General features: G+C 41.6%; 1 long non-coding RNA gene across 1 annotated transcript; it reads right to left on the reverse strand.

Annotated features, from left to right (window-relative positions):
* Window positions 1-4,543: 4,543 nt before the first annotated feature.
* LOC140731407 (uncharacterized) lies at window positions 4,544-11,696 on the reverse strand. Its single transcript, XR_012099808.1, has 3 exons — window positions 11,458-11,696; window positions 5,559-5,758; window positions 4,544-4,802 (listed from the first exon to the last, which is right to left on the reverse strand). It is a non-coding gene; the product is annotated as an uncharacterized lncRNA (long non-coding RNA).
* Window positions 11,697-14,130: the final 2,434 nt, after the last annotated feature.

Consider the following 14,130-nt stretch of genomic DNA (forward strand, 5'->3'; position numbering starts at 1 on the left):
ATTTTGATTTCAAATAAAATCATAAGAAAGAGGTCGTATTGCATGTCTGAGGTCTGAGGTAGAAATGTTTGTATTCAAGTTGTACATTCATCCTACACTAGTGAGCCCAAGGCTTCAAGTTTGCATCAAAAATTATTTCAGATTTCAGTCCCATCTTTTAGTTGTACATTGTTGTTTTTACCCTTCTCTAGTTTATGGATTGACTTGCATTGAAAGGGTTTGTGTTTCATAGTGTTGGACACTACTACACAACAGTTAGATTCAAGATACTGCATCACATTTAATCATGTTGTTGACTCAAGGGATGGGAAAATGTTCAAATAATTAATTCATCCCAACAGAGCCAGCATCTATGTGATTGGCCCATAAACAACCCAGACTACTTCTAAATCATGATGCTTACCTGCTGCATACTAGGTATGACACAAACAGCAGGGTGAAATTAAATGGTCTGTTTTTTGTGATGCAGACATCTGAAAATCATCAGTATTTTAACATGATCAACTGCAGAAGGTGCATCTCTCTTGAGTATCTGCTGGGACCTATGTTGATAGTCATAAAGACTCATCAATCCCACAGAAGCTTCCATAATCTGTTCATGAATGACCACAATTACCTTTCAGAACATGTACTCTTACATTATTCCAAATGCTAAGGGGAGACTTGTTATTTGTCCACACCTAGTGATGTTTTAATTTCCCTGCAACAATTTAAGAATTCAATCTCCAATCATTCCATGTCTAACTTATTTAAGTCAGTAGTAGCTTCCCAAAACAATCTTCAATTATGAAAAGGAATCAATGTAACATCCATGATCTATGATTCAATGGAGTACAAAACACAGCAAAGAGTAATTGTTTCTGCAATCTGAGATGGACTAACTGCTCCATCTTGTGACTGGAGGAGAACTTGCCTTAATCCTTGTGTTTCAATACCCAGTATATGGAAACTTCAGTTTCACACCCGTTTTCTTCAATGATAAGTGTTTTTTAAGAATCTATAACTATTTTTGTATTGCCAACTTTGAATCACAATTAAATATAACATAGTGAGGGATAAATCTATAGAACAACGCTAATCATTTACCTCTTGTGCTCCTTGGGCCATTGGAACAACAAATTTATCTGTCATTTATTCAAAGAAATGTAACAAGATCAAATAGTAAATTGGTTTATTATTATCATCTGTACCAAGGTACAGTGACAAACTGGTCTTGTTTACATTCATATCGATCAGTTCATTGCAACACTGTCCTGAGGTAGCAGATGGTAAAACAATAAAGCACCTGCACCGCACTTTCTCTGTAACACTCTATTCTGCACTCTTTACTACTTTACCTTGTTGTATTCATCAGTATGTACAGTGTGCAAGACAAGTTTTTTACTGTCCCTCAGTGCATTTGACAATAATGAACCAATTTACCAACCTACTAATAACAAAGTGTAGAATAAATTGTTACAGTTACGGTGCAAGTGCAGTGTAGGTAGACAGCAAGGTGCTAGGTCATATCGAGATAGATTATGAGGTCAAGGATCCAATAGGGAACCGACCATTCAACAGACTTATAACAGCAGGATGCAACTATAAGACCATAAGGCATGGTAGCAAAATCAGCCCCTAAATGGTCCATCAGGTCCGCTTTGCCATTACATCATGGCTGATCAACCCCTCTCAACCTCATTATTCTGCCTTCTCCCCATATCCTTTCATGCCCTGACTAATCAAGAACCTATCTAGCTCCATCATAAAACCATTGAACGATAGAACACTACAGCACAGAAAACAGGCCATTTGACCCTTCTGGTCCGTGCCGAAACTTTATTCCGCTAGTCCCATTGACCTGCAGCCAGTCCATAACTCTCCAGACCTCTCCCATCCATGTATCTATCCAATTTATTCTTAAAACTTAAGAGCCCACATTTACATCAGATAGCATTCCAGACTCCCACCACTCTGAGTGAAGAAGATCCCCCTAGTGTTCCCCCAGACCTTTTCCCTTTCACCCTAAAGCCATGTCCTCTCATATTTATCTTTCCTAATCTAAGTGGAAAGAGCCTACTCGCATTTACTCTGTCTATATCCCTCATAATTTTGTAAACCTCTATCAAATCCCCCCTCATTTTTCTACGCTCCAAGAAATAAAGTCCTAACCTGTTCAATCTTTCCCTGTAACAAGTGACAATAATAAATCCATTTAGTGACAGGGTGGGTGCTGAGATGGTCCCACTCGTTGGTTAATTTCAAATGAGGGGATAAATAACAAGATGAAGGAACAGTCATTTAAAACTGAGGTATGTTGAAACTGCTTCTCAGAGGGTGTTAATCTGTGGAACTCTCTTCCCAAAGGGCTGCTGAGACTAGAACTAGAAATAACTATTTCTGAAAGACTGGAAAACTGGGGGTACAGGGAACTGGTATATTTCCAGTAAGATGACAGCACACTCGTACGCAGTGGCCTCTCAGGGGCCACCCACAGGTGTTTTTTGTCTTCTTTACAATCACAAGGCAATGCTGGACTTTAAGAAATTTGGACACTGTTAAGTCTATCCAATCAGCGAGCTGCTTGTTGTCAGTGGAGCTGGGCTTGGTGCAGCCCGCGTTACTGCTTACTACAGGAAGGCACCAGAGTTGGTTCATGAAGGCGGCATGCGGTGTAACGGTGGGTGATGGTCTTGGACTTGTGTCACTCATAATGCAAGATGTCACAAGCCCATTTCCTGTGTTTGTAGGCATGTCAGATGGCAGGGGAGCTGTATGGCCTTGTTTGTAATGAGAACTAGCCTTCAAGGCGCAGATGGTGCACCATGGTGCCCATGCTCAATTGGGGCTGGCACCGCGCATTGATGCTGCCCTCCAGTGTTTGATCAGTGGAATGACAAGCTGAACTGCATGCGTGTGCTCATGTGCAGATCTTAAATATACCCAAAGCCCTGGCTTCCACAGCCACCTCTGGCAAGAAACTCCACATTCTGGTTAAATAAATCCTTCCTCGTCTCCATTCTAAATGGTTGTCCCTCTATTCTGAGGCTGTGTCCTCAGGTCCTAGACTCCCCCACCATAGAAAATCTCCTCTCCACATCCATTCTATCTAGGCCTTTCAACTGATAGGTTTCAATGAGTTCACCCCCCCCCCCCCACCAACACATATTTCTAAATTCCAGTGAGTACAAGACCAGACACTCAAACACTCCTCACAGGATAACCCTTTCATTCCTGGAATCATTCTTATGAACTTCCTCCGGATCCTCCCTAATGTCAGCACATTCCTTCTTAGATAGAAGGGGCAAAACTGCTCACAATACTCCAAATGAAGCCTTATAATACCTCAACATTACATCCTTGCTTTTATATTCTAGACCTACCAAAACAAATACTGACCTTGTATTTACCTTCCTCACCACTGACTCAACCTGCAAGTTCACCTCTGGGGAAACCTGCACGAAGAATTCAAAGACCCCTTACACATCGGATTTTTGAATTTTCACCTCATTTAGAAAATAGTCTACGTATTTATTCCTTCTACCGAACTGCATGACCATCTATTTCCTGACACTGTACTCCATCTGCCACTTCTCTGCCCATTCTCCTGATCTGTCTAAGTTCTTCTGCAGACTATCTGCTTCAACACTACCTGCCCCTCCACCTATCTTCATATCAGCACAAAGTCATAAACTCCAACATCCAAGATCATTAACAAATACCGTATAATGAAGTCATCGCAACACCAGCCCCTGTGGAACACCACTAGCCAACCAGAAAAGTCTCCCTTTATTCCCACTCTTTGCCTGCTGCCAATCAGCCATTCCTCTATCCATGCAAGTACCTTTCCTGTAATACCATGGGACAGAAGCTATGCTTCGGCCTAGTGTTGCATACTTTCAGGCTTTTGTATCTTTTGAGGGGAGAGAAGAGAGAATGCCCGTGTGTGATAGCTCTGCTGCTGTTCAGAATTTCAGAGCATAAATCCAAAGGCAAGAGCTCGAATTTAGTCAATTAAACATTTTTAAAGCAAATATCAGTGACCATAAAATTGTCAGATTTTTGTCAGTTAGTAATATTCACTAATATTCTTCATGGAAGGAAATCTGTTTTCCTTCTCTGGTCTACTTCAGGGTCTCCACCCTGTGATTAGTATCCCCCCGCCCATCCTAAGTTTGAAGGGGGAGATGCGGTTATAGATGGGAACTACCACCAATATCTACATCTTTTCAATGGTTAAATAAAATGGTATTTAAGATCTTCATGTTACTCCAAATTCCCGTCTCCAACTGCAACATTGTGTATAATTTTAGTCACCTTGCTGCAGAAAGGATATTATTCTACCTGAAAGGGAAAATAATCATAATTTTCATGGCACAATTTATGAGAAATGATTAAAATAGTTAATCTTGGTTCTTTCAAAGGGGCGACCTTTGAAGTAAAATAGTTGACACAATTAAGATGAGCAAAGCTGTCACGGAAGGAAATTTCATCTTAAGTCCTTTGCATACAGGTAAATTTCAAAAACATTTATTAGCATATGTTTGGTTTTGTTAAGCTCTTACAAACGATAAAGGGAAAACCCTTTGTATGGGGAATGCAGACAAACAAGTGTCTGAGACAACACGAGTGAATCTGCAGATGCTGGAAATAAATAAAAACACAAAATGCTGGCAGAACTCAGCAGGCCAGACAGCATCTATGGGAGGAGGTAGTGACGACGTTTCAGGCCGAAACCCTTCATCAGGAGTGTCTGAGAGATGTGTTGAACATCTCAATGGAAACATTAATAGGAGTGTGAATCCGGTGAGATGATTCTGCATCTGGTGAACATAAAAAGAACAAGTTGAACTGGATTACCAGGACGAGTGAGTGCTGCTGAGACAACAGTTAATCTCCTCAATCAATTCACCTACACCTTTGTACAAAGGACGTACAAAGTATAAAAGATGGTGCAGTATAAAAGATGCAAGCTGGTTGGTCAACTGAAAAAGGTATTCCTTTCTTATTAGTTTATTAGCTTTTTATTGTCACATGCACCAAGATACAGTGAAAAGACTGTCTTGCATACACAGTTTATACAAATCAAATCATTTACACAGTGTATTGAGGTAGAACAGGGTAAGACAATAACAATGCAGAATAAAATGTAAAAACTGCATAGAAAGTGCGGTGCAGGTAAACAATGAAGTCAAGATCACAGCCAGGTAGATTGTGAAGTCAAGTGTACATCTTATCATACAACAATCTGATAAGGGGCGGCATAGTAGCGCAGTGATTAGCACAATGCTTTATAGTACAGGTGACCTGGGTTCAATTACCGCTACTGCCTGGGAAGAGTTTGTACATTCTCCCCGTGATTGTATGGGTTTCCTCTGAGTACTCCAGTTTCCTCCCACAGTCCAAAAACATAGTAGTTGGTAGGATAATTCATCATTGTAAATTGTCCTGTGATTAGGCTAGCATTATATCGGGGAAATTGCTGAGTTGTGAGGTCTGAAGAGCTGCAAGGGCCTATTCTGCGCTGTATCTCAATAAATTAATAAATAGATAAATAAATAACATGATATAATACTTACATCTCACCCCGACCAGCAGTAACTCGAAATTCTACCCACACCTTAGGATACCCGCGTCCGTGCATTTGCTCATATCAGCGCAAAGTCGCTGCTTGCCATTTTTCTACTGTGCTCTAGTAGCCTGGTCTGAGCTAAACACAGTTGCTAAGACAGCATATGTAGAAAGGACAAGTCAATATTTCAGGTCGTGGATCCTCTGTCTGAGTGGGAAAGAGTGAAAGACAGTTAATGAAAGAGAGAGCGGAGGGATAGATAAATCAGAATCATGTTTAATATCACTGGAATATGTAGTAAAATTTGTTACGTGGCAGCAGTACATTGCAATATATAATAAAAACAGTGATTTACTGTTAAATAGTATCTATATATGTTCAATTAAATAAGTAGTGCAAAAAAAAGTAGCGAGGTAGTGTTCATCAGTTCAATGTCCTTTCAGAAATCTGATGAAGAGGGAAAGAATTTGTTCCTGAATTGTGAATTTGTGCTTCAGGCACCCGTGCCTCCTCCCAAATGAGTAGAGAGCATTTTCAAAGATTCATTTATAATCAAAGCATAGGCATCTCTGAAATTTCTATTCTCCAGATAGCCATGAAACAAAGAAACAATCTCAAAGTCATTCAGAGAGAAAAATCAAATCCATCCGCAAAAATAAGAACAGCATACCGTTCATCAACAACCCCCCCCCACCTCAAAATTGGTTGTATGTTAATTTAAACTTAAATTAGAAGTTTTTTTCTGTTTCTTAGTTTTATACGTTTTCCTGTCATGGGATGGCTGTATAAATATGCTGTGCTGTATCTGCTCTATGATATGCTGTGCTGCTTTGTAAAATAAGAATAAATAATAATAAAAATTTGAATTACAAAAAAAAACCACTCCTTCCTGCACAGAATGGAACAGGAACATTGACTCCTAAAAAACAACCCCTTCCCTCGCACAACAAAATGGAAAAGGAATGGGTGATAAAAAATAGAGTATAAAAACCATAAGTCTGAAAAAATCCACAGTCCATAAATGCAATAGACCAATCCATAACCATGGAACCATGATACAATCCTCTATTATCACTGACATTCATTGAAAGAGAGGGACACCACACGAGTGAGTCACACAGTGATAGGCTGCTCATAGACTCCTTCTCTGGCAGCATTCAAAAGGCAGGTAGTGCTGAAACTTTCTCTCGCCTTCCGCATTCGCCTCAATGCCTTAAAAGGTGAATTGGAGTTGAACTGCAGCTCACGACCCGTCTCAAAGTTCCTTTGCATCGAGACCATCCTAGTACGTGCTCACCTCCCGGAATCTTCTCAGAGGTAGCAAAGCGCCGGATCAAACAAATGATCTCCAACCTGTACATCGCAGGCTCTATCAATCACAGAGACACACTTAAGGTGGAAAACTGACATCAAGAAAAGTAAAAAAAGATGTTTTTTGTGAGCTGTCTAGAGGATGTCGACCGAGGGATTGTTGTTTGCTGGCGCCATCTGGACTGACTTGTCCTGGATGATGGGAGTCCTTAGTGATGGGTGCTGCCTTTTTGAAGCATTGCTCCTTGAAGATGTCATGAATGTCACCGGGGAGACTAGTGCCTATGATAGAGCTGACTGAGTTTACAACTTTCTGCGGCTTATTTCGATCCTGTGCAATGCACTCCCACCCCCAGACCAGATGTTGATGCAGCCAGTTAGAATACTCTCCACAGTACACCTGTAGAAATATGTAAGTGTCTTTGGTGACATACCAAATCTCCTCAAACTCCTAATGAAATATAGCCGCTATCGTGCCTTCTTTGTAACTGCATCCATATGTTGGGACTAGGATAAATCCTCAGAGATGTTGACACCGAGGAGCTTAAAATTGCTCACTCTTTCCACTTCTGATCTCTCTGCAAGGACTGGTGTGTGTTCCCTCATCTTACCCTTTCTGAAGTCCACAGTCAATTATTTGGTCTTAATGATGTTGAGTGAAAGGTTGTTGGTGTGACACCACTCAATTAGCTGATCTATCTCGTTCCTGTATGCCTTCTTGTCACCATATGGAATTCTGCCAACTATAGTTATGTCATCGGCAAATTTATAGATGGCATTAGAGCTGTGCACAGCCACACAGTCATTGGTGTAAATAGAGTTGAGCAGTGGGCTAAGCACACATCCTTGAGGTGCGCCAGTGTTGAGTATCAGCGAGGTGGAGATATTATTTCCTATCCACACAGACAGAGGTCTTCCAGTGACGAAGTTGAGGATCCAGTTGCAGAGCGAGGTACAGAGACCTAGGTTTTAGTGCTTTTTTGCTCAGAGCTGTTGGAATGATTATATCAAACACTGAGGTACAATCAATAAACTGCAGCCCGACATAAGAATTAGTATTACCCAGGTGATCCAAGCCCGCATGAAGAGCCACTGAGATCACATCTGCTGCAGACCAATTGTGGCGATAGGTAAATTGCATTGGGTCTCGGTCCTCACTGAGACAGGAGTTGATCTGGCCATAACCAACCTCTCAAAGTACTTGATCACTTAATGTGAGTGCTGTTGGACAAGTCGTTAAGGCATTTCACCCTGCTCTTCATGGGCACTGGTATGATTGTTGCTCTTTTGAAGCAGGTAGGAACTTCCAACTGTAGCAATGAAAGATTGAATATGTCTTTGAATATACCCGCCAGTTGGTTAGCACAGGCTTTCAGAGCCCTACCAGAAGTCTTATCGGGGCCTTTCGCCTTGCGACTGTTCACCTTCTTGAGCAACGATCTAACGATGGCTCTTAGACAGAGATCACAGGGTCACCAAGTGCTGCCAGGATCCTCATAGCTGTAGTTTTATTCCCCATTTCAATGTATATATGAAAGGCGTTGAGCTTATCTGGGAGTGAAGAACCACTGTCATTCACAATGTTAGGCTTCACTTCATAGAGAATAACAGCAAACACTGCCAGAGTTGTTGTGTATCCAACCAATGAGGCATCATTGATAGAACGCAATCTGGATCTGAAATTAAGTTATAGGTTGAGATAATAGTGACGGAAATTAGAGAAAACATGGGAAAGAGAGTAGGGGGCAGAGGGGGAGGGGACAGAGGGCCCCAGAAGGCCTGGCAATGTATGTGGAGACAGAAAGATTTGAATTGGAATTTGAACTGGATTTGGTTTATTATCGATACTTGTACTGAGTTAGAGTGAAAAGCTTTTCTTGAATTCTGTTCATACAGATCAAATTATCATAGAGTGCATTGTGGTAGAACAAGATAAATTTGCTGAATAAACTATACAGAGAAAGTACAAACAAGAGAAAATCTGCAGATGCTGGAAATCTGAGCAACATACACAAATTGCTGGAGAAACTTAGCAGGCCAGGCAGCATCTATGAAAAAAAAGCACAGTCAACTGAAATGTCAACTGTACTTTTTTCCATGGATGCTGCCTGGGCTATTGAGTTCCTCCAGTATTTTGTATGTGTTACAGAGAAAGTACAGTTTGGGTAAACAATAATGTATAAGATCATAACGAGGTAGTTAGTGGGGTCAAGAGTCTATCTTATCACACTGGGGAACCATTTAATAGTCTTATAACAGTGTGGTAGAAGCGGACCTTGAGCCTGCTGGTATGTGTTTTACAGCCTTTCATATTTTCTGCCCAAACGAGATGAGGGAATGTATGTAATGGATGGGGTCTTTGATTATCCTGGTTGCTTTACTAATGCAGTGAGAAACACAGAGATCACAGAGAGGAGGCTGGTTTCTATGATGTGCTGAACTGGATCCAAACTCTCTGCAGTTTCTTGCGGTCACATGCAGGGCAGTTGCCATATCAAGCCTTTATACATCCAGATAGGGTCCTTTCTACAGGGCATTGATAAAAATTGATGAGGGTCAACGGATCAATATTACAGAAAAAGTGAGTTCTCAGAAGTGGTGGAATTAGATAGATACTGGGACCTAGGCTGCAATATGCCTAGGAGGAAGATGAGGTGTTTTTCATGCAGCTTATAGTGGATATCATTAGAAGAATGCAGCAGGCTGCCAACAGAATTATGAGAGTGGATAATTAAATAAAAGGATATTTACATGGAAACGTATCATGACAAGAAGAGTGGTTGGCAGGGAACAGTCCCAGTGGAAGAGCAAATGGGGAGAGGTGGCACTGGTGAAAGGAAGATGTAACTGGTGGTGTAATCTCATGGAAGATGGCAGATATTGTGAAGGAGGATCCATTGAATATTGGTTATTTGGAAAGTGGGGACTGCAGAATACTATCCTTGTCCAGTCAGGGAGAAGGGTTGACAGCAAAGGTGTGAGAAATTGATTAGACACAGGCTGTGTGGATTAGATTGTGCTTGAAATATATATATGTACAAAATGATTTGCCTAGCTTTCTATTCTCTTACACATGATCATCCCTATGTAATCTTACAAGCCTGTTCCTCCAGTCATACAATCAGTGAGAAGCAAATAAACTATGTACTGGTTTCATCCTTTCTGAACCAATTACTTGGACATCATTGTAAAGGCTGCAGCGGTGAAATAAGAACAATTCTGTAGCGAGTTCCTTGGTGAGGCAGACAATATCTATAACAAAAACAAATAACGCCGGTAACGGAATACAAGACACAGTGAGTTGGTGCTCATTTAGAAGAATGAATAATTAAGTCAAACCCGCAAGCCTCACAGAGAATTTAATAGGGCAGATAGTGTGGCATACTTCCCATTGTGTGTGAGTTTAGAACCAGAGAGACGCCATCTCAGAGTAGCAACTGTGGCCTTAGGGAGAGGTTCCTTCTCTCTCTCTCTCTCTCTCTCTCACTGCCACCATAGGCTGTGGATATTTTCTTTCATCAGCCATATTCGTGGAGTGGAAATTGAGGAATATGATCAATATGCAGGCAGAAGGAATCCTTGTAATTAGGCATAATTAATTTTATTAGATTTGTACAATATCCTGAGTGAAGGGCTTGTACCTATGCTTTACTGTTCTATATCTGAAACAGATAAATCACTGGATTAGAAGGAATGAAAGGATTGTAGGGATCAGGCAGGCCACATCAGATCTATCATGAATGGCCAAATTGATTCAAGGTCGCCAACATCGTGCGAAAGGCCTAGTACAAATACTTAGTTATACTGGACCTGATCTTTATAAATAAAACGCAATTGACTTTCACATGAATCGCATGATGGTGCCTTGTAGTCAGGCATGCAGGCCACACTACCACATGATCAAGCTTCTTGAACATGCCAGAGATAACAATATCGTGTAATGGGAGGGAGGGGGAGGGGGGGGGGGAGATCGACACGGGAAGACATTTGGGGAATAACGTGGATAGACGTAGGTGAGACAGGTGGTAGTGGACTGGCAGTCGGTTGTACATTTCTCCACATTTTTATTTCTAGTACTTCTTACGCTGCCGCAAAACAAGCATCTAATCCTCAACAACTATTGACAATGTACCCATTACAGCACTAGATGGCAACAGCTTGCATGTTGAACTTTGCAAGTCCAGTAAACCAGTAGCTAGAAGAGGTACAGTAACCTTCCACACGAAATTTAGTGACCCATATGATGGCCAATCAATTGGGCTGGGACCCGTATTTGCACTAATCTGGGTTGAAATGTTAATAAATCCATAAATAAGCAGAATAGTCATTTAACAATTCAAAAAAAATGCCAGCGAGGATGGGGTAGAATATTAAACAAGACGTTGGACTTGTTCTACATCTGGAGCGTAGGATGCCCCAAGGGAGGCCATTTATAGAACTCAGCTTGTAAAATGGGTGACATCAAACTCTCTCCCGTTTGTGTCTATTCCCACAGCGAAAAAACATACTGCCTTCCCCCCAGCACTTCCGGGATAGATGCAGGATAAACCTTCCTTAATTCTGCACGCAATGAAATATCAGGTGGATGAACTCACCGGGTCGAACAGAATCTGGGAGGAAAGGGACAGTCGACGTTTCGGATCGAAGTCCCAGCTGCTTCCACAAATACTGCTCAAGCCGCTGAGGTCACGTCGCCGTGGTGTCTGGTGTCTCCCTTAATTCCTTCTCACCTTTGCACGCACGCCGAACTCATCCAGTATTCCCAGTCAATGTGACACTATACCCTCCGCTCATTAGGCAGGACTCACGGGCTGGCGCTGGCCCAGTAGGTTCTTTATTGAGGTCGCCCCCAATGCTCCGGACTCGGACCCTTTACCACGTGCTGTGCATTTAATGAGTGTGTGCGCGCGTTCTCCCTCAGGGCCTTGTCCCCCAACCCAGTCACTTCCTGCTGGACTGGCCAACAGCTTCTGCCAAGCTGAACCCCAAATGAAACGCTAGGTATGGATCCAGCCGATCCCTTCCCATAGACACCGAGTGCCCTGTGAACTAACTTAACCAGGGCTTCGCGCCCTAAATAGGGTGGGATCCCAACTCAGAGTGGCCGGAGATAATTAAAAGAGAAAGTCATACATTTCACGACTTTTCCACGAAATAGATTAATTCCCCTTTTGCCGAACTATACCCAGGATGGCCGGTATAAGAATACTATATCATTCAATCATACAAAAGACTGTAGATACCGGAATACGGATCAGGGATTCAACCCGAAACGTACATAATTTCTTTCCTACCACCGATGCTGCTCGATTCCCCGAGTTCATCCCGCTGGTTGTATTAAACCCTTGAATCTAAACACATGGAGGTGCCCCACCCCCCAGAGGACGTTTGTCGACCAAAGATAATACCAATCCCCCCGCCGAAAAAAATTCACACAAGACATCAGCACAGTAGCAACGCACATTTTACTCTAACGCCTGTTTGCTAATTAAAGCCGAAGGTAGAATCCAAGTTTTGTTTAATTCAAATAAGTACAAAATACATAAAATTGGTTAAAAGTCAGCATGGTACACTGAAAGAAAATGTGCCATCAATTCCAAAGTCTTCAAAATTCTTGAAGTGTCTTTGCAGGTCTTCTCTCAGAAGCTCACAGTGCACTCATCCATAAAGTAGGAAACACTACACTGGGTTGAATGGTTTAGTAGTGCTTTCTACTTTATGGATGACTGCACTGTCTATCAAAGGTCCTCTTCCTCTTCTCTCCAGCGCCGCCCGGACTTCTGCTTTGCACTTCCACATATTCTACATTGAAATATTGTCTAATGCCCGTTTTAATTGTACAAAGAGGATGCATTTCCACTTCGATTAACTGTTTTCCCAACACACCCCATAACGGGGACGGTACATTCCGCGCGCACTTGCAAAGTCCAACCAACTCCAAGTGCACTTGCACCTGTAACACTTCCGAGTTACGCGGGATAAACTATATAAATACTTCTTTCGGCGACCTTATCAAATTGGTTAAACAAGTCTATAAAACATGGGCGAGAGACAATTCACCGCCAACCGCCCAGGAGCCCAGTCAACCCCGAACTGAAGGGCCATCGGCCTCTAGCCAGCAGACCCGAGCTGCGAGGAAAGGCAGAACTCAAAGGTTCGCTGATCAGAAACCGACTTGTTAATTCAGTTTGGCTTTGACTACAGGAGCGTCCATCCGCGGCGGTCGAGGCTTTTAGACCGTTGCAATGTAAATCTAATTTATAACCAGAAAGATAACACATAAATCCCAGGCGATGGAATTCGATTAACTAACGCCACCGATAGTAGTCTTAATAAATAATCAACGAAAATACCAAGCAACAAACCATTTTACCCGAAATTGATACATAACGCGAGTTATTAAACTATTTTAACAATTGTATATCCACAACACTACAGTTCGTATAATTACAATTTTCTGTAAAATATTGCATCTTAACAGATTTTTAACAAACGCAGAAACATTATACCAGGATGTTATGCCCAGTTTCTCGGCCTCGCAGAAGGTTCTTACCACTCCATTGCCTCTCTCACTGCAAATAGGATCTTAACCGTCACTTTGCCGTATTTAACTCCACATTGGCACGTGATAAAACCACAGGAAACGTGCAATCTGCCTCCAACACGCCCTGAGGCCCGCACATAAACTCAAAACTATACTTTTCTAACGGTGCAAATCACACAATGCACCCAACACCTTATTTGAATATGAGTGTTGGTAACTCACTGTAGTAACATACTGAGATATTCAAATGTAATTATCATCCTTTGCAATTCATGTATTATTCTTCATTCAACCACCAGGTCATGTGTGCTTAAATTAATAGTAGCAATAAATGTCTATATTTCAAATCCTTTCCTCATTTTCTACAGCAAATTTAGTTTAACATACTTTGGAACTCAGTTTAACTGAATAGTTTCCCTCCCCTGCTGTTGTAGAAGTTTTAATGCAAGAATTTTTTTAAGAAAGCACGAATCTATCCGAACTATCAGTTCTATCCCATGTGAGGGACGTGCTTTATGTATTGACATGGGACACAGGATTATCTGGTACACTTCTACTCTGTACACTTTGGTTTAGTTTGGATGGAGTTTCAAATGTATTCATAGAAGAAAAAGTTATGATCCCATCTGTGTGAAGTGTGACTCTCATGGGGCATTGCAGAGTACAAAGTGGTACAGGTACTCAGTCATTGGAGACAGTGTGCAATTTGAGGATAGTCTGATTA

The sequence above is a fragment of the Hemitrygon akajei genome, chromosome 8 (assembly GCF_048418815.1).
Source record: "Hemitrygon akajei chromosome 8, sHemAka1.3, whole genome shotgun sequence".
Lineage (NCBI taxonomy): Eukaryota > Metazoa > Chordata > Chondrichthyes > Myliobatiformes > Dasyatidae > Hemitrygon > Hemitrygon akajei.